This window comes from Anabrus simplex, chromosome 1, assembly GCF_040414725.1.
Source record: "Anabrus simplex isolate iqAnaSimp1 chromosome 1, ASM4041472v1, whole genome shotgun sequence".
Classification (NCBI taxonomy): Eukaryota; Metazoa; Arthropoda; class Insecta; order Orthoptera; family Tettigoniidae; genus Anabrus; species Anabrus simplex.
In genome coordinates this window covers 279,358,224-279,380,574 of record NC_090265.1, presented here as the reverse complement: position 1 = coordinate 279,380,574, position 22,351 = coordinate 279,358,224, and the positions used below count along the sequence as shown (strand labels likewise).

Here is a 22,351-nt window from a genome sequence, read left to right as displayed (position 1 = left end):
ATCATGACTCGAAGTTTTGGTTAAAAATTAAATTGGCCTAAATCCGTGTGTGTGTACCAGTTCAGGAAACATCAGTGCATTGTGGGGAATAAGATCGTGCTTTAAAATAAAGTATTATGAGTCAAATTAGACGGACACAAATCTGGCTTAAATTTTTCGTGCGAAGTGATGATCTGCTTGGAAAATATATTTTTATACAATCTGGTGCAAGGAAAAAGTATTCCGGGTCTCAGGAGAATATACATGGACTTACTGTACTTCTGAAGCGAAACTAGCAACGTTATGTGTGAGGGCTTACTGAATAAACTCCACACTAGTATCCAATTGATTACGAAGAGATCAGCTCAGCTTCAAGATATTCTGATAGAAATACTATGATTATGTGCTCTTGATATTAACCGTTTTGCCGCGGTGAGTAACTGAGAAGATAGAGTGCTGACCTTCTGAACTCAAGTTGGCATGTTTGGTCCCTGTTCAATCCGGTAGTATTTAAAGGTACTAAAATATTTCAGACCATAATTCCGACAACTCAGCGTCTTCGAAAACCGTGAAATAGTCAGTGGGACGTAGAGGAATGTCGCAATGTTATTATTATTATTATTATTATTATTATTATTATTATTATTATTATTATTATTATTATTATTATTATTATTATTAACAACTATTTAGTCTGGTGTTCATATTCTGTCACCACAGTTGCCCTACGGACTACAGTATTTTATTTGCCATGAGAATGTATTTTCCGTTATAATCAGAAAGGAGGAGATAAACAGACGATTGAAACTTACCTCACCCGATAACTAACAAGTATATCGTACGCACTACTTCCACAAAAGTGTTCATGGCACAGAAAAATGAAACTGATGGAGGATCTGGGAAATCAAGGACGATATTTCTGAATGTTTTGAAGGAGGGGGGGGGGGGTGGCGCTGTGGAGTTCAATGAGAAGAGGAACAAGGTTATGGATATTTATTTTTAGTATCTAAAGAGTCATATCGTGATAGATTAGCTCTAATTGCATCATTATCTAGTTATATTGATAATTAAGTCGACCGTTTTTATTTTAAGGAACTGTCAGTCGTATCTTGCTCCTGTTATAGCAAGAGAGTTCTGCACGCGATGCCTTCGAGAAAATGGAACTCGTGATGGAAGACACGTAGGCCTTAAATTGATCGATTATAGTGTTAAAAATTAACATGTATTTCCTTCGTATTATAAAAAAGAATGCATCATATACCAAGGTGGACAGAATATGGATTGTGGAGATCCTTTAGGCAAATTTTGGTTGACGTAGGGAATGACAATCCGACTATTTTTCGAGATGACTTTCAATGTGCTGTTTCCAAATTTGATAATAAATCATAGGGACTTCGATCCTCGGATGAAGAAAACGATATTATGAACGATTCTGTAATGAACCACCTGTCTGTATATAAAAAGACAGGTACTAGTGATAATTGTAGACGCAGAGCGTATTTCAATTAGCAAATAATAATAATAATAATAATAATAATAATAATAATAATAATAATAATAATAATAATAATAATAATAATAATAATTGCACCGGAGGTACAACCGCCCCGCACTTTTAAATTAAGCGCCTTGAAGAATGCCATCTGAAATATAAACCTTGCAACAAGTACAAGAAGTTTCAACATTTCCCAACAGATGTCGCTACTATAAACTTATGTTGTGCCCTCTGGTGTAAAGATAAACTATTAAAATTCTAGGTTAATTTTGTATTTTAAGGTTTCCTAAACTGAATTGTTTATACTTTGTTTTCGGTGTGTTAATGTTTACAACACTTCTGTCTCTTTCCGCCAACTTCAGATATTAGCCAATGAAAAATTTTGTACATTTATTTTTCTGCCAATCAAAACTTTCTGGTATGTATTTGATTATCTAACGAAAATTGGGTGTGTGTCAGCGTCATAGCCCAGAGTTTTCTGGAACCTTCTCCTCGGCTATAAAAGCTGGCACATTTTCGGTCCAGGTTGTCTTAGTGATCGCTCCAGTCTAGACTGTGCTCGTAACGGAGGCGGGGGCCACCTCATCCATCCTCGGGAGGTCCACCAGCTCAAGGTAATGGCAGTTCCAGTTTAATATGTGATAGTCTTTCAAAGCTAGCTCAAGGGGAAGGTTTCGAAACTTTAGTAATGAAACTTTATTTTCCAGAATGTAAATTTCCAAACCTTAAATGTTGATTTCAAAGAACTTAACCGAAATCAGGGAATATAGAGTGAGGTAGCCTTTCGTATTCCCTCTCAACTTGATTTTGAGGTGACTATGGATTTGTAACCTTTTCTATCTTGTAATTTCTGTAACTTAAATATTTTTCTCCATCTAGCCTCTGTAACGTCAGGTCATAAGCCCAAATAGGGTTTTATGTATTTGATGTAAATTTTAACATTTTTTTTTGGTTGGGCCAGTAAATTTAACATTTTGTTTTTACCAAAGGCCTTGCAAAAGGGGTTCTGGTTATCCCTGTTCAACTCTATTTCTTTCTTTTCATGTTATGAATACCAGGCTGTTGAGCATTTAAGACAATAAGCACTGTTTAATTTAGCTAAATATAGGTTGCGCCTTTGATAGGCCTGGAAGATGTGAAATTTTTAAAATAGATTCCTAAGTGTAAAATTGCAGAGCAAGGATGCTCTTGATGTTGATGTAAAAGAAATTGGGAGATCCGTCCCCTTGGCTATTGATTTAAAGGAGCAGTAGCGCTCAGGTAATAATTGTAATTGGAAACTTCAAGCTCACCCTGTAAAAAAGTTATTTGATTATTTTAGACCTCTCTAAAAGTGGTTTTTAAGATTACGAGGTAACTTTTGTAATGAATTGTTAATTGCTTGGCAAAGTATAAAGATTTGAAAAAAGTGTGGTTGGGGGGGGGGGATTAAATCAATCTTTCGATTTTCGTGCATCCACCCATTCATACCCGCACCCTTTTTCACCTCTGTGATCCACAAAAACACGGTAACAGTTATAATACTAATATGGTCACATCTACCGAGCTGACAACCTGTTCAAGTCGTGCCAGCTAGACGGCCGGCCTGACTATCAGTTTCGATTTTCCGATCGTGCCGCTGCCTAGCAACGAAAGCGAGGTTCCATTGGACGGTTCCTACGTCTGAGATCATTTAATTTGTCAGGTAACACGGAGTGTGCCACTGGAGATAATATATCGACGACAACGACCACCCTTTATAATCGAGCCCGTGAACCTGGGATTATTCATGAGTCAGTCACTCTATCACTGATCCACAGAGGCAGCAACGGGTGAAGTTAGTAAATGAAATGGCGTATGGCTTTCAGTGCCGGGAGTGTCCGAGGACAAGTTTGGCTCGTCAGATGCAGGTCTTTTGATTTGACACCCGTAGGCGACCTGCACGTCGTGATGAGAATGCCCCCGTGCCAGCAAAATTAAACAATGATGCTTAAAATGCTCGATCTTGCCAGGAATCGAACCCGGGACCCCTGTGAGCAAAGGCCAGCACGCTAACCATTTAGCCACGGAGCCGGACGGTGACGTTAATAAACATAAGAAAAGTAATTGCGCATTTAGGCAACATACTGTAGTTCTTATTCTTCTTCTCCTTCTGCTTCCTGGCTGTTCCATCAATTTTTTGGAGTCAGCGCTGCATGTGAACTTGTCCAGCTTTACGGCCAGATGCTCTTCCTAACGCCAACCCCATGTGCAGGGACGAAACTGAACATTGCATGTTTTTGTAGTGGGTCGTAGTGTGGTGTGGTGTGTTGTATTGTAAGTACTATACATCAGCTGTAGTGAGAATGTGACTCGCGACTACATTTCGACCCCTTCAAACCCCAACTCGTCCCTATGAGACAAGCAACCTCGTCTCCATTTGTGTTTGACATGCTGATAGTTGTCAGACTGTTGCTTCACCTCCTCTTCAGGTTTCCTCCCTCCTAGAGAAGTGCTACGCATGTTGCATGATCTGTGTTCACAATGATTCGCCCGATCACATTTTTTTTGCAAGCTGCTTTACGTCGCATCGACACAAATAGGTCTTATGGCGACGATAGGATAGGAAAGGGCTAGGAGTGTGAAGGAAGCGGCCGTGGCCTTAATTAAGGTGAATTTGCCCGGTGTGAAATCGGAAAACCACGGAAAACCATCTTCAGGGCTGCCGACAGTGGGGTTCGAGCTCACTATCTCCCGAATACTGGATACTGGCCGCACTTAAGCAACTGCAGTTATCGAGGTCGGTCGATCACATTTTCTTCAGGACTGACGTAGATGAAGAGAAGTGTATTTAAGCACACTGTCCCCTTAACCAGATCATTTTACCACACAAGCTTAAATCCAGGGCTCAGCTGGGATTTGAACCCAGGAGCTTCTAAACAGAAAGCCACTACACTGACCATTCAGCTACGAAGCTGGACATTTCGCAAACACATTTACATATCGTTCAAAGTTATCTCTCAAATTAGTTTCAATAACAGTCTCTCCTGTCCTTTTACAACCACTACTCTTATACGAACACAATTACTGAACATACAAAATTCATTTCCAGGAGAGTTACTCTTAGAGTGTGAATACAATATTATTTTTGTCACGATCTAAGCTCCCCGTTGTATTCGTTAACGGTGTAGGCCTACTGTATTGCATTAAAAAAGCGAGCGTATAAATAATAACTCCCTACAAAATGAATTAAATCCTTATACATCAAAGAATATTCCCCATTTATACTCGAGGGTTCTCTGGAATTCATTTCAAACCTTCGGCGGTATAAAAAATAAAATTTACCCAAACCACTCTCACGTCCGTAATAATGAAAAATTGACAGAAATGTATAATCTAAAAATGCTGAAACATTACACGGGTGTGACGATGTTGACTATGAAGGAGTGATAAATGAACTGTGCTTTTCCGTGAGTGCTGAACCTATATTTTATGTGAAACTTAGAGTTGACTGTGCGATCCGAGTGGAGGAACAGTCGGGGGCAAAGTGAACTTCAGTAATAATTTGTATATGCCATCGATGACATCAGTTATCCACCAACCTCCCCAGCATTATCTTCCATGAAATGAGGGGATTCGCAAGTCAGACATTAACTATACTCGTACCGGGCGAGTTGGCCGTGCGCGTAGAGGCGCGCGGCTGTGAGCTTGCATCCGGGAGATAGTAGGTTCGAATCCCACTATCGGCAGCCCTGAAGATGGTTTTCCGTGGTTTCCCATTTTCACACCAGGCAAATGCTGGGGCTGTACCTTAATTAAGGCCACGGCCGCTTCCTTCCAACTCCTAGGCCTTTCCTATCCCATCGTCGCCATAAGACCTATCTGTGTCGGTGCGACGTAAAGCCCCTAGCAAAAAAAAAAAAAAAAAAACTCTACTCGTTCCTGACTTAAAGGGCCTAGGATATTCTAGACGACTCTTTCGCTGTCATATGCCACACGGGTACTGAACTTGAACGTTTATTGTTTGGGATTTATAATACTTGGAATAATAATAATAATAATAATAATAATAATAATAATAATAATAATAATAATAATGTATGTTTAGTCCTGAGCCCGAAGGCTGGTTGGATCCTCAACAGCTCCGCCATCAGCTGTCATAGATGGCCTAGGCATCACTGAAGAGGCGTACTAGGGAAATGAGGAGTGAGGTAGTTTCCCGTTGCTTCCCTCACCGAGCCAGAAGTTGCTATTACATATCAGTCAGCCAAGGCCACTGAAATGCATGCACCAACCGACCCTATGAGCAATATTTTTACACCATTCATAGCAGGGACTGGCTGCAGAAGGAATGGCATTACTAGCATCACTCATACGTCAGTCACTTTCATTTTGTCAAAGCCAAGGATAAAGCTGAGACAGATCAATGAAAGTAACAAGATTGCTCTAGCCTATACCAGAGAAGACACAGTGCACTGTAAACACTAGGTGCTGCCAGCAAAGGCATATAATAATAATAATAATAATAATAATAATAATAATAATAATAATAATAATAATAATAATAATAATAATAATAATAATAATAATAATAATAATAATAATAATATACTACGCCACTTTTCCCTCACTCAGGTGGGGTCGTGTGTGTGACGAGCCTCACACATGTGAAACTGGCCCCGTTTTATGGCCAGTTGCTCTTCCAGACGCCAACCCTCTGTGGAGGGATGTATGCACAATTGTACGAACACCCAGTTCTCCAATCAGAAGAGGTGGCTGAAAGTCCCAGATTCGGCCGACAAGCGAACTTGGTACACTTTGGGCTGAAATCCATTATGTTGACCATGCAGCTAAGGATCAGGACAATACTATTACTACTGCTGGTAATACTAATAATATTACTCGTATTATTTTAATTAGATTAAGGTATGTGATGTTTCTTGTTTCAAAAGTTTCTGTAGAAACAAGCTCTGTAATTAAGGCTAACTCCTCGTATATAAATCTGTATATACATAAAACTAGTACATAAATAAAACTTACATGACCAAACCATCAGAAAATAAAACCGTCTGCCTACTCTGCCATTATATACCGAAGCTTTCATCAGGCCACATTATTCTTTCCCGTACTTTGCACACAACTTGTACAATACACATTGTTCTATTTTATGTGTAAACTACATGTGCGGATGCCTAAGTTAAACTTTTCTCCAGTATTTACCACCCCTTAATTGTGGCAAAAAGCCACTGACTAATTCCACAACTCGTGCGCAAACACAAACAGGTGCTGGAGTTTAAATAACTTGGCCTCCTCCTACAAGATGCTAAAACTGCTACTGCCATCGCTCTGTATGCAAACGCTCCAGCCTGTCTTTTCCAGATATAGCCTATGTAATGCGAACAAAACAACATGAAAATCACTTATATGTAAAGCTAAGAATTGTTCTATCCATACATATCTGGTAAAATATGTACTTCAGCAAAGACACAGATAAATCAGAGAGAGGGATTTCACACTCTCGTAACGCAATTGGCAAAGGAAACCAACCCTTATTGGGAAGAATCAGCGTCAAACCCCGAAATATCTCGACGGAAGAACGAGAAAGGACAAGCCAAAGACTTACGGATCTTTGACGAGTACGCAAAGTGAAAGTCATTAGTCTGCGTGACTGAAGGGCGTTTATATTGTGTACTACTACTACTACTACTACTACTACTACTACTACTACTACTACTACTAATAATAATAATAATAATAATAATAATAATAATGCCGGGCTCAGACGGTTAAGGCGTTGGCCTTCTAACCCCAACTTGGCAGGTTCGATCCTGGCTCAGTCCGGTGGTATCTGAAGGTGCTCAAATACGACAGCCTCGTGTCGGTAGATTTACTGGCACGTAAAAGAACTCCTGCGGGACTAAATTCCGCTACCTCGGCGTCTCCGAAGACCGTAAAAGTAGTTAGTGGGACGTAAAGCAAATAACATTAATAATAATAATAATAATAATAATAATAATAATAATAATAATAATAATAATAATAATAATAATAATAATAATAATAATAATAATAATAGCTAAATGTGGAACAGGGAAGAATCAAGCGGGTAGGAAAGTTTAAATATTTAGGTGAGAGGATAGAACCCAACATGTCTGTGAAAGAAGCCTTCATTCATGTCACGCATCTAACTAAAGATGAATACAACAGAACATCAATATCCTTGAACACCAAGTTCAGACACTACTGCACAGTCATTCGTCCGGAGGCCCTCCATTAAGTGGAGTGCCTTACAATGAACAAAAGAGGCGTTATTGAGAAACTTCAGAACAAATATAGATTTTGAGGAATATCTTGGGCCTCATCAAAGACAAAAGTGAATATATAAGATGGCACATCCACGTGCTGTATTTCCATGAAGGAAAGATAAGCGATATGATGAGGAAGAGAAGATTTATTTCTATCGTCAACTGACAAGAATGAGCCCTGCAAGGTCAACCAAGCGGATCTTCTCCTATTTCCAACATAAGAAGACAAAAGGGGCCCGGTTCATCGAGGTAGAAAAAGATCTACAAGAGGTGGGTATCACACATGATGATATCCTGGAGCATTTTTTTTGCTAGGGGCTTTACGTCGCACCGACACAGACAGGTCTTATGGCGACGATGGGATAGGAAAGGCCTAGGAGTTGGAAGGAAGCGGCCGTGGCCTTAATTAAGGTACAGCCCCAGCATGTGCCTGGTGTGAAAATGGGAAACCACGGAAAACCATTTTCAGGGCTGCCGATAGTGGGAGTCGAACCTACTATCTCCCGGATGCAAGCTCACAGCCGCACGCCTCTACGCGCACGGCCAACTCGCCCGGTATCCTGGAGCATAACGCACTTTCAAGACCACAAGAGTTTCCAAGAAAAGCCGAAGCTGAACAACAGGGAAGGCGTAGACCGAACGAAGAAAGAAAGAAAGAAAGAAAGAAAGAAACAACACCTGCAACGAATGCGAGAATACTGAACAAAATGTTACAGTGCGGGGAAAGAGACAGTGAAATGACGTACCCCTTAGTTGGCAGAAACGACTTCAATGAAAATAAATAAATAAATAAATAAATAAATAAATAAATAAATAAATAAATAAATAAGTAAATAAATAAATAAATAAATAAATAAAATAAACATAAACCACATGCCGGTCTGAATAGTTCAGGTGGAACTGCGCTAGCATTCAGAGTCCGACTTGGCAAATGCTATCTTACGGGAAAACAATCTCGGAACTTCGGCATCTCTAAAAACCATAAAAATGTTGTTGATGGGAGGTAAAACCAATAACATTCTTATCATTATAAACCCCATCCTCTGCTGTGCACAAAATAGAAACTTTATCTTCTTTTCCTACCGCTTTTCCCACACGTGTGAGGTCGTGGGTGCAAACTGCGTTGCACAATTAGATTTGGCCCTGTTTTACGGCCGGATGCCCTTCCTGCCGCCGACCCTATATGGAGGGATGTAATCACTATTGCGTGTTTCTGTGGTGGTTGTTTGTGTAGGATTTTGTGCGAATATGAAGAGGAGGGTGTTCGGACGGACACAAACACCCAGTCCCCGAGCCAAAAGAATTAATCAGCAACGATTAAAATCCCTGACCCTTTCGGGAATCGAACCCGGGACACTCTGAACCGAAAGGCAGTACGTTGACCATTCAGCCGACGAGTCGGACTGCACAAAACAGAAACAATAATAGAAATCAAATCATATTCTCTTTATTGACGCAGTGTCAACCTCCTCACACTGCCATCTTACAGATGGCGTGGCAAGAGGACACGAGAAACTATGAATACAGAATGCGGACAAACGAGAGCTAAAATCACTAGTAGCCGACTTTTCGACAACGTTGAATCATACATAGTGTCATGGTTTGTGCTCATGGCGTGGTACCCTTAGGGCAGTACAAAACTGAGCTAGACCGTTCCTGCAGTTCCTTTGATCTTCCCTTCGATGACGTCATGTACGAACCCCTCAATAATAGACTTAAAGGGTAAATTACAATCTGGTGATTATCTACTGAGAGATGGCTTTAATTTTTTTGTTTCACGCAATTGTCTCCAGAGAAACAAATTTTAGGCCACAAAATGCGTTTCCTTTTCATTGGAGATTGGAGATTTGGACCTAATTTAACCGGCTATACGCCCATACATACAGATAATTAGAGGAAAAGTGAAAAACATTCATTATGTCACGTACTGTATATGTGTACAAGTTATGTGTTTATTATCATGATGGCTTCAATATTCATATTTACAATACTTTAAACATTCATTTATAGTGCTTGGTATTATATTTTGTCACAAATCTGGAGGAGACTGTGGAGAAAATACTTCTATAATACAGAAGAGAAGAAATCTAAAGTTTCATGAAAAAAATGAGGGCACTTCAGATATAATGGACGCTGTTTCTGGTACGATGAAGGGAATACAATATAAAGGAGCAGTTCGACATCGATTCTCGTGAGCCAGCCTTCTAACAAACCACATACGAAGACACTAAGCGTGACAAATGAGGGGAGGTAAAGAAAAGAAGTAGAAGGAAAATTAAACTTCGGTTGTGTTTCGAAAAATGGTATTGCAATATAATGTGTATACTGGGTAAATCAAATTTTATCGCAATCACGGTGTTCTTTAAGATAGTGCACAACTGAAGTCGCAACAAAATTCATCACATTCCGTGGTAATCACAATACCTCTATCAACTGCGCCTCAAAAATGTTTCTTCAGAAATGCATGAGGATACTTACAGGAGGTAGAGCAAAAATGTACCGTTTGGGCGTACGTGTTTAAAACTTTGATGCATGTCGCTATATTGCGCCGAACTGCGTAAGCCTATCATATTATTTACCGACTTCAACTCACATAACATGGGGAACTTCCGTATGTATCTCAACAAAATATTTTTTAGCTTCTCTGATAGTTCGCAGAATCTTAGTAATATTTAAATTTCAACTTTGACCTTGTTTGCTCAAACAAAGAAGCACAGTGAAAGAACGTACAGAAAGTATGAGTGAAGGTAAAAACAGAGTCTCAGCTCTTCGTTATGGATGTACTGTAAAAGTACAATTTTGGAACGAGCTTGTAGCAACTGAAATTAAAACAATACTCACTGGTTCAGAAAAGTCAACAAGCGTAATGCAAATCAGCTACACGTTCGTCCAACCCGTGTGGTACAGGCCTGCATGGGAGAGTTTGCTTTATTATGTACTGTACCAGTAACTATAGCCCGACTTTATCAATTTTTTAAGTTGGCATGAAGTATCTCTCAGGGCAATACCTGGTAATTTACAGCTAGAGTTTGGTACAGGAGGAAGGGTCCTATCTATAAGAAACTTTAAAATATATTGAAGAATAGAGTTTATTCAGAAAAATGCATGTTTATGAGCACATCACCTTACTGTATATATTTGCTGTCTTCAATATCACCTTTCGGATGACCCGTGCTCCCAGATCACCGTGCTGAACTGGACTGGAACTCGTCCTGCAGGCTGCTGACGTTACGATGAGATGAGGCTGGAACACCCAGGTCGGCTCGACATGGGATTGAGCTCGAATCTTTGATGCTCTGGACGGTCTCCGATGTTCTCCGACGATCTCCGACGATGTTTAGGGGTATTCACTCGTCAATTAACTCACACGTGTGTCCACAATTTCACAGTCTCCCGACACATTTGTTTAACAGCACTGTTTATTTTAATATTGTAGTGATGTGCAGTCGAATTCTCTTCATCCCTTGTAGACAAAATATATAAGTCCATTAAAGATGAAGATGCGGATAGCATCGAGTTTGGAAATAGATAAAGCACAGTTCATGAATATAAATAATAAATTTAAATTATTCACGCACTAGGCACAGTTCGTGGTGGCTTTCCCCTAAATAAGGTTGCACTTGACATTTAAGGAAATGTATGACTGCTGTAGAGTTTATCAAAGACACTGCTTTCAGTCATAAACTATTAATAAACACTTTGACGAAAAAATAAGGTTGGAAATGATTAAGCACCGTTCGTGGTTACACTTGATGTAAAGTAAAATATGCGACTACTCAAGAGTTTATCAAAAGACACTGCTGACAGTAACGCATAAAATAACTAACAATTTGAAGAAGAAATAATACACAGTTCAGAAGGTAGTTCTGTTTGAATCGAATAACATTCACTTCAATTCATAATTGAAAATATGAAAGTTGGCAAGTACTGTTGTACATTAACACAGTTTGAATTCAGAATGAACCACTTCTATAATAGGTAATCACATGCATTAACATTAGTGGGAAAGTTTGAACACTTTCATAAACACTCTTATTTAATTATGAAATTATGCTGACTGAGATTTTAAAATAATATCACAGTGCACAGTATATCGCAGTAGAAATATTTGTTCAGAGACTAAGTTCTGCTGACTGAGATTTTTAAAGGAATATCACAGTTCATGGTATATCGCAGTAGTGTCACATTGAAATTAATAATATTTGTTCAGAGACTAAGTTCTGCAATGCCAACGTGGCAATAAACTAAATTCCACATTCACGAAAGTAGGTCACATCGAGAAGTTTCTACATGCGGACAGATTCTAAGTTCAACTCGACTGTCAGAGTTTAAGTCCAATACGAATACTTTGAACAATTCGAAGGTAGACTCGGTCAGCACTTCGACGAACAGTAATGCTGCAGCGTGGAGAGTCAGACTGGACTCCCAGCTGTGACTGTCTGATTTGGGTCAACTGAGCTCACCTTATATTCAGGTTGGGCTCCTACGTCATCAGATAGCGTGGTATTTTTGAAGTTGATAATCTCGAGAATCCCTCGACGGATTTACTTGAGATTCACAATTGGAGACGTTTATGTGATCCTCTTCAAAATTACATATCTATGGAGTCGCTGCGATTATTCTTACAGAAGTTTAAAAATGCTATCACATCGAATTTCGGCGAAGGGGTGACGTTTACATCGGAACATAGCAGGTCAGGCAGGCTACACGTGGCGTCAGGCGGGTGGCCTCTCTTGTTTCTGTAGCTACGTCTTTCACACGCAGCTGTTGCTGCCTCAAGCTGGCTTTCTTCTCCGAGCGTAAACAAACCAAGTTCGCAGTGAATGTCTTGCGTGAAGATGTAATATAATTAATCGTCAAAAAGCACTTTTTAATGGGATGCCATATCATGCAATATGACTGGTTGTTATGGATGTATCATCCGTCAGACTACAAAGTGCACTCGAAATTGTGTCCATCACCGTCCAGTTCAGCCTGAAATATTGCACGGCGCGAAGCATCTCCATGCGTATGGCTGCTATCTCTTGAAATGGTTCTCTTCAGATCAGCACATGTGTGAACAATTCCCCTGATAAACCTTCCCTTTCAGGTACAGTGAACCATGCAAATTTTGTAGTCCGTAATCTGGACATTATTCATTCCGAGTTTGGGACACGTACGATAGTTTCCTGTCTAAAGTGGCTTAAGTATAAAAACTTTAATTTTAACTATCATATATTTATTCATTTATTTATTTATTTATTTATTTAGACATACCTTTAAGATTATAACAGAATAGTAGCTCGAAAACATTCATTCGTGTTAGGAGGCATGACCCATTTCGTCCGCAGAGATCGGAGCGAGTTAGACGTCTCAGTGTTGTTTACATTAAGCAAGAACACAGCAGTGAACAGTGAATACTTATCACCGAGTCTTGATAATATTCTTTGACGTATTAGTATTTTGATTTAGTTAACTGTTAAGTTTAAAAGTAACCATGCAAAGCATTCGGAAAAACACATTGAAATGTAGTTTCCAGCACAGTTATACAAGCCCGACGGCAGCGGAAATACACACCTGGGTTTCAGAAACACTGCAAGTAAACATCTACCAGCTAGCAGCTCTCCAACTGGATGCCCCGGCTAAAGCAGTATATATCAAGGTAATTTCATGAACCGTTATGAAGAGAATATTACATAAATTTGAAACAGGTTGCTCACCCAAACTTTTAAGTGGGGAATACTGAAGCAGCTGGAATTGGGGTGACTAGAGTTCGTCTGTTTAATATTCCCCACGAATTGCCCAATGACAAAATCAGAAATTATTTCATGAAAGATGGTCATGTAAAAGATATTTATGACGAATCATGGTTCAGTTCTACCGTCAACCAGTTCCCAATGGTATTCGACAAATAAAATTCAGTTGAAGCAGCAGATTCAATCCTTCGTAACCATAGAGGGGTACAGGGGACAAGTTACATATGAGGGACAAGAAAAAACCTGTGCTATATGCAACGCCCCGGATCACTTGTGCATTGATTTTCCCCGCCGTGCCAGCAATGTTTTGAGGCAGCCAACATCTCTTGCCACAGTATTCCGCCCCTATGTACCCACAACAACAGCAACCACTCTCTAATCTGACGAATGGAACGTTTCCTCCACTCGTAAATAAGTCTAACACAGATGATTTCGCCACACTGAACTTACAACCGCAACCTGTAGTAAACAGCGTACTTGCTGGGGAATAACTCGCACCTGAGAGCGGAATAGCTAGTCCTGATAGTGTGTCAACAGATGAAATGCATACCCTCACCACATCAGACAAACACACAACAAACTACAGACCAACACATGGAAGTTACAGAGCATCCAGATGCACAAATGAACGCAGATCATTCCACAATACAAGAGGATCCTTTGAATATTGAAAATACTGCCCAGTTAAATAAAGAGCACGTCACACACAAGAAAATTAAATTGGCGGAGGAAGTTAACATCCCCACGGTTGATACACCAGCTGACCTATCGGAAGATTCCTATAGCTCTATAACAACCAAAACTCGTAAATTCCAATCGCAACAAGTTAGTCCTAAAGACCCGCGGTTATATAAGGGAAACACACCTTCAGCGAATCGAAATAAATCTAGTTCCTCGAAAAGCCATACGACCAAGGACACGCAAGGATCGCAGCGTAAAAAGAGGACCGGTACTTGAAGAATTGGATACAGTTAATATTTGACAATTTTAAGAATAATTTCCTTTCAATTCATCAAGGTCGCACTATGTTTTGGATCTGCCATTTGGTCACGCTTTTCAGCCTCCCGGCCCTTGTGTTTCAGCATTACCATTTCATCTTGATGAAATGAAATGTCGTATGGCTTTTTAGTGCCGGGATATTCCAGGATGGATTCGGCTCGTCAGGTGCAGGTCTTTCTAATTGACACCCGTAGGCGACCTGCGCGTCGTGATGAGGATGAAATGATGATGAAGACAACACATGTACCTAGCCCCCGTGTCATTGAAATTAACCAATTAAGGTTAAAATCCCCGACCTGGCCGGGAATCGAACCCGGGACCCTCTGAACCGAAGGCCAGTACGCTGACCGCGCAGCCAACGAGTCGGACATTTCATCTTGATATTACTCACGTACAGAGCACATGTGACGCCTACTTTTCACAAAAGGTTTTTCGTGCTTTTGCTACGGCAAACATGAATGGCACTTTCAGCGTAACGAAGTGGTCACTCATTAAGAACTATCTTAGAGACAATGACATTGATAGTTTATCTCTCCAAGAAGTATGTAACAATTGAGATATGTTAAGCCCATACGAATACTATGTTAATTTAGGAGAGGATACTCGAGGAACAGCTATTGTATATAGATCTGGTCTTGACATTCATGACTTCGTTGCACATCCAAACGGTAAAGTGCTCTCTGATCGCTATGAACACTTTGTATTATTAATATGTACAGTCCATCAGGAGCGCAAAACATACTAGAACGAGAAGAGTTGTTTCTAGAAGACCTCAATTTTCATCTCACACGGGGAACGAATATTATACTTGCAGGTGATTTCAACTTGCCCTCGCAGAGGGAGTAGAGTACTGGCTACACTTCTCTAAGACAGGCTTACAAGCTCTGCTGCTGTGTTAATGATGGTTTCTACCTTCTAGCACCCCGGTTCGTTTGTAATCCTAACACTTGCATACCTCCAAGCTTTGACTAGTTGATGTTAGAACCCTCGCAGAGGGAGTAGAGTACTGGCTGCTTCTCAGTAAGACGAGATTACAACTCTCGCTGTGGTGTTAATAGCGATTTCTACCTTCTAACATCACAGTTGCCTTGTAACCCTAACACCTGCATACCTCCAAGCTTTGAGCGGCTATCTTTCCTCGAGAGCCCTAGTGCAGCTCTCCCCGGGTTAGTCTCATAAGAGCGCATGCATACGCAAGAGCTCCCTGGGCTAGAATGAAGTTAGGAGGGGTATCCTGTTAGGAGGATCAAACCCTCGCATTAGCCCTATACGCGACAAGCCCTAGCATAGGTCTCCGCAAGTTAGTGCCATAAAAGCCCATGTATTACCACTAGCTCCTGTGCTATACTGAAGTTATGAAGGGCAGCTGGTTAGAAGGATGGATGATATCCCAGCTCCTTAAAGTTACTCTATTATAACCAATGTACAACAGCTGTCTTGCCTAGTAGCCCCAGCCTCAGTTCTCGAATGTCAAGCTGATAAAACTAATGGGCCATAAGTTATATGTTGTAAGCCCCCGAGGTAGCTCTCAAGAGTTCAGTCCATGAGAATACAGTATAGCAGTCATCTTGCATAGTAGCCCTTGCTTCAGTTCCCAAAAGTTAGGCTGGTAAAACTAATAGGTCGTAAGTTACAAGTTGTAAGCCCTGAAGCAGCCCTCTAGTTAGGTCTATACGAATAGAGTATAGCAGTCATCTTGCATGGCAGCCCTTGTCTCAGTTCTCAATGTCAGGTTAATAAGTCTAATAGGTCATAAGTTACAATTTGTGAGCTCCTGAGGTAGCTCTATAGAGTACGGCCTATAAGAACAATGTATCACCATTAGCTCCTGGCCCATCTCCTCAAAGTTAGTTTCATATAACCAATGTATAGCGGCCACCTTGCCTCGGGGGCCCTAGCACTAGGATGTTGCACGCGGCCTCCATTTTGCTGATTAGTCCCTAGGCCATCTCCTTAAGTCCTATGTATACCGCCTATCCTACTCAACTTTCCCCAGGTCCCAGGAGTTAGTCCCATAAAAGTCCATTTATAGCGGCCATCTTGCGCATTAGCCCCTGAGCTCTGTCCTTTTATACCTACTGAAGTTTATTCCAAACTCTAAATAATTATAAACCCGAGCTCAGTTAGGAGGTATATCCATAACCCGATTGATTTACCATAGCCCTGAGGTAAATCTCGTGTGACTTACCGTCTCTCGCACCTCTTCAGTAGGTCTGCAATTCGACAGCTGAGGCCAAACGATAGTACTGTAATAGACACATACAACTTATTATAAATTGATATTCCTTTCACCGTTAAGTCTGCTTACCTCTGCGAATTTAGTAAAACGCCTCCATAATCCTCTATCTGTAACTACCTCTGAGGCAACGTTTAGATCCATACATCTTATCTTTAAATAATTAGAAACTGAGGGGCTGAAAATGAAACTGTCCAAAATGACCGAGATTACGAATGAATGTGTGTATGTTTCAGCATAGCTCTCAACCAAACTTGGTACACATAGGACTTACTATGTGAAAAATCAACTGTGGAGGCAAGACACTCCTAAACCTCCTAGGGGAGAGCGTGAAATGTAAAAAATAACTGGAAACGACCGATATTAGTGTCGAATCCATATTTTTCAGGGTCTTCAAGACGAACGGTGACACTTTGGATGCCGTTTAAGTCATAGTTCAGCCGCAGTCGGAATGGAGGTTGAGAAGGCGTAAAGGAATAATGTGAATAATGACCGGGATTATGGATGTATGTGTATGACTAACTGTATGGAAAAAATACTGTGAGGGTAAGACACCACTAGCAGCCCTAGGGATGGGGGTGAGAAGGGGTTGAATTATAAAAAAAATAGAAAACGATCCACATCCATAGCTGTTGGGGTCGCTGAGGTGAATAGTGACATTCCGGATGTCGTTTCAGTCCAAGTTTAGCTCCCATCAGCATTGGGTGTGGGAAGGGGTGAAACTGAAAATGTACAAAATGACCGATATAATGGATGTATACGGCATAGGTCTCAAGAAAACTAGGTACACAGACTGCATGGCTTACTATCTGGAAAACTTAATACGGGAATAAGATATTCCTAGCACCTTTAGGGAACGGAATGGCATGTAAAAATAATCAAAAAACGACCAATATTAGTGTCGAATCCACAGTTTTCAGGATCGCTGAGATGAACTTTGACACTCTGGATTCCGTTTAAGTCCATGTACAACCTCCATGGGCATAGGGTTTCAGAAGGGGTGAAAAAGAAAATGCACAAAGTGAGATAAGAGTGTTGATTCCACAGTTTTCGGGGTAGCTAGTCTGATTGGTGACAATGCCAGTGGCAGATGGAATCATGTACATCATATCTATAGCCCGAAGCCTAAATACATACAGTTATAACTTCTTACTTTTATTAGTTGCTCGAAAGGATCAACTACTTCTCGCACAATCAGGTGTGACATAAGGAAATACTTTAACTCGAAACTAAATAATCTCAAATTAAAACACAGAACAACATTTCGAAATCTGCAAACTATCACTCAACGTCACAATAGAGAAATCTACAAAAAAATCACTTCAGACAGGTAATACAAATACTAAAATGAGCATTAAGAAGGTGCCCGAACAGAGCCGGACTCTACAGCGAGTGTTTCTTGATAGAATGAAAGTAGCGAGAATGATCGCTGATAGAAATAGGTTGCTGTACCTTAATTAAGGCCACGGCCGCTTCCTTCCTACTCCTGGGTCTTTCCTATCTCATCGCCGCCATGAGACCTATCCGTGTCGGTGCGACGTAAAGCAAGAAATAGGTGGGAACTATGGCAAGGGGGCATATGGAATGAGGATGTAAAGGTCGGTGGTGGGGTCATGTGAAGCGAATGACTTGGTCATGAAGGGTAAGAGCAGTAGTGGGAGACCAACACTACAATGATTAGACTCACTTTCTAATTATAAAAAGATAATATGTATGGATCTAAACGTTACCTCAGAGGTAGTTACAGATAGAGGATTATAGAGGCGTTTAGTAAATTCGCAAATGCATGCTGACTTAACGGTGAAATGAATATCAATGTGTAATCAAAGTGTATTACAGTACTGTCGTTTAGCCTCACCTGTCGAATTGCAGACCTTCTGAAGAGGTGCGATCTAGGTGGCCTGCCGACCAATTTCGATATTCCGATTGTGCCCCTATCAAAGAAAGTGTAATTTTACCTGACGGTTCCCGCGGCGGATTTAATTTATATTTTACGGGTGACACTGACTGAGCCAACATACCAACCACAATAACATGGAGCACTAGACTAGACTATATTGCTGGTCGTCAGGGATGGACACCACAAGTTTGTCGTGTTGGAGTGGGGAAAACGACGTGCTAAGGACATGGGCCTGCAAGGAGCTCACTAATGACACACCAGCCCTTGCTCATCACAACACAGTGATGTTAGCGTGAGACTGAACGTTTCCCCTGTTCTAGGGCCTAAGTCATTCACTCCCTATCAACAAACCCAAAGTGAGGTAAGTCGTGTGTTCTCTTTTGCGGACTTGAATACAATTTTTTATCATCTTCGGGTCTGTCTGGGTGTACAATAGCCGGGCTGCGTGACTCAGACAGTTGAGGTACTGGACTTCTGACCCCAACTTGACAGGTTCGATCCTGGCTCAGTCCGGTGGTATTTGAAGGCGCTCAAATACGTCAGCCTCGTGTCGGTAGATTTACTGGCATGTAAAAGAACTCCAGCAGGACTAAATTCCGGCACCTCAGCGTCTCCGAAACCCTGCCAAGTTGGGTCAGAAGACCAGCCTCAACTGTTTGAGCCACGCAGCCCGGCTGTATGTTAGGTGCAGGCAATCTATTCATATAAATATCATATTAGAGGAAAAATAAAGAAAGTAGCCTTACCAGTACATTGAAAAAAGATGAAAATTTTTAAAAAGTCATTTATCGCATCTAATGTTCAAATATACTACTAATAGATAAGCAAAAGAAAGAGCTCAGTGTCTTTTATTTCATTCACGGAAAGCTGAGTAGGAAATCCTATCATTAATGAAACACAAGTATATCTTAAAATAAGAGTTTTTAAGGAATGCCTTTATCGTGGAAATCTTTATTATAAACGGTGACTTCGTTTCTAGGACATATTCTTCTGCACGTCAACTACTTTTTCCTCCTCCTCTCCTGCTACTTTTCCCATACTCCAGAGGGGTCGAGGATGCGATCTGAACAACATATGTGGATTTGGTTTAGTTTTGCGGTCAGATGCTCTTCATGACACCAACCCTAAGCAAAGGATATTTTCTGGCACATCAGGAGTTGATAATGTCCGTCCTTCTACATCAGAAATAATTAGGCCCACACGTTTATCGGAGGGGAGAAGCAGAACCGTGCTAATTATCATGTTTCACGTCATCGATTTGAGGTAACAAATGTGACTCCATAATAAGTAAGTTAATATTAACACAGTTGATTTCTGCCTAGTATACAGGCATTCTAGTTACGAAAACATGAACATAGATTTACCCGGTGTATCTGCTGGTCAGTTTGAATAATGAACAAATTTTCAGTGAATTAAAACCCAGTAAGAGCCTCCGTGGCTCAGACGGCAGCGCGTCGGCCTCTCACCGCTGGATACCGTGGTTCAAATCCCGGTCACTCCGTGTGAGATTTGTGCTGGACAAAGCGGAGGCGAGACAGGTTTTTCTCCGGGTTCTCCGGTTTTCCCTGTCATCTTTCATTCCAGCAACACTCTCCGTTATCATTTCATAGCATCTATCAGTCATTAATAAATCAGTTTGGGAGTGGCGACCCCGTCGTACTAACAGCCTATATATCATTCATTCCATCCCTGACCCGGTCAATGACTGGAAAACAGGTTGTAGGTTTTCATTTTTAAAACCCAGTGAATGTAAAAAACAAAACAAACAAAAACAGATATACAGTAAAATAAGTAACTAATATTCTAACTTTCGTGCACAAAATATTGAAAATCCTGTCTCCAATAAACGACTCAACGAGAGAACTAACTTGTAGGACAGACTCACTGATTACAGCCTATTGTTAGGAATTTATTCGTAGGTGATAGAATTCCTACAGAAGAACGTTTCTGGCAACTCAGCCTCTCCGATTAGTTAGTGAGACACATAAATTATTATTACTATTATCATCATCATACAGCATATTACATTTCAAGCAACAACAGTGATGTTATTTATTTATTTAATCCGTTCGCCGTTCAGGATTGATTTCTCCCATGGACTTAGCAAGGGATCCCACCTCTACCGCCTCAAGTGCAGTGTCCTCGAGTGGAAGACCTACGGTCGGGGATACAGCTGGGGAGGTAGACCAGTACCCCGCTCAGATGACCTCGCTTGCTATACTGAACAGGGGCATTGTGAGGCATGGGCAGATTTTAAGGGACAGGCAAGGAAGAGGGAAGGAAGCAGTCATAGTCTTTAGTTAGGCAACATCTCGGCATTTGCCTGGAGAAGAAATGGGAAACCACGGAAGACTACTTAGAGGATAGCTGAAGTGGGAACTGAACACCCTCTACTCAGTTTACCTCCCAAGGCTGAGTGAAACCCGTTCGAGTCCTCGTACCACTTTTCAAATTTCGTGGCAGAGCCGCGAATCGAACCAAGGCCTACTGAAGTGACAGATAATCACAATAACCAGCAATAATATTACTATGAAGTATTGGTTGAAGATTATTTATGAAATTAATTTGCTTTTATTCAGGTATGACATATTTTGGGTTTTTAAATCGTGTTAAAGGCAACTTTTAAGGACATTTTACGAAGATTTTGCTCCGTTCCTCGGAAAGCATCATCGTCGTCCATATTTATATTCTGAAGAAAATTATATTTATTTATTTATTTATTTATTTATTTATTTATTTATTTATTTATTTATATATTTATTTATTTATTTATTTATTCGCATAAAAAGGTAGGTGCAATTTCAAGACACAGAATCTGTGCACTTTGCAGCTAGTTTATATACTGCACATTACATTTCAAATAAAATGGAAAAGGAAACAGGTGAACTAGAATAGACAAAATAAGATACAGAAAATCAGTTAAAAATATAGCACTTCATAAAACAGAGAGCGTATGGCCATTAGAAACACATTAACATGGGAAAGAACAAAATATATGAATTAAACTAGACACTAATAATTCAAATTAATCGAGAGATATGTCAACAGATGGCCGAGTTAATGGACGATTTCGATGTAAACTATTTTATTCTATAGACTAGCAAATGTAACCGCACTTCGCTACGGTATTTTACATTGTATAAAGATATCGAAGTAAATTGCTGTACATGCAGTGAATAAGATTCTTTAAATTGCATGTCTCTTAGCTTCATCCGAGAAACTGCATAGCAGGTACCCATACGTTGTTTCCAATGTAAAGTGTGAGTTGCGGAGTTGTGATAATAACGGAAGGCTCACTTGCCTACTGCCATTCCCAATCGAGTTGGGAAGTTTACATTATAATGGCAGGCCCCATTGCCTACTGCGCGGTCACAATCGATTTGGGGAGTTTTCGTTACAATGGCAGGCCCCCTTTCCCACTTCTAGACAGATTACAGGTGAGGAGCTTTTAATATAATGACAGGCAATTTCCCTACTGCCAGTCAAAATTGAGTTGTGCTGTTATCATTATAATGACAGGCCATTTTTCCTACTGCCAACCAGCTTACTGTCAGTCTCACAGAATTGGTGAGTTTCCATTAAAACAGCAGCCCACTATGCCTAATGCCAGTCATATTTTAGATGGGTACATTTGTTTATATTGGCGGGCACCCTTGCGTTTTGCAAGTCAAATCGGGAAGGGAAATCTTCGTTACAATGGTAGGCACACCTTACTAATGCCAATTACACAGGAGTTGGAGAAGG

At 40.5% G+C, this 22,351-nt stretch overlaps 1 protein-coding gene across 1 annotated transcript in view; it reads right to left on the bottom strand.

Moving 5' to 3' along the window:
- LOC136887089 (band 7 protein AAEL010189) overlaps window positions 1-16,701 on the bottom strand; it is a 545,233-nt gene extending 528,532 nt beyond the window's left edge. Inside the window, exon 1 of the mRNA XM_068231058.1 lies at window positions 16,660-16,701. The gene's annotated coding sequence lies outside the window, so the exon portion shown is untranslated. The remainder of the gene's footprint in view (window positions 1-16,659) is intronic.
- Between the last annotated feature and the right edge of the window lie 5,650 nt (window positions 16,702-22,351).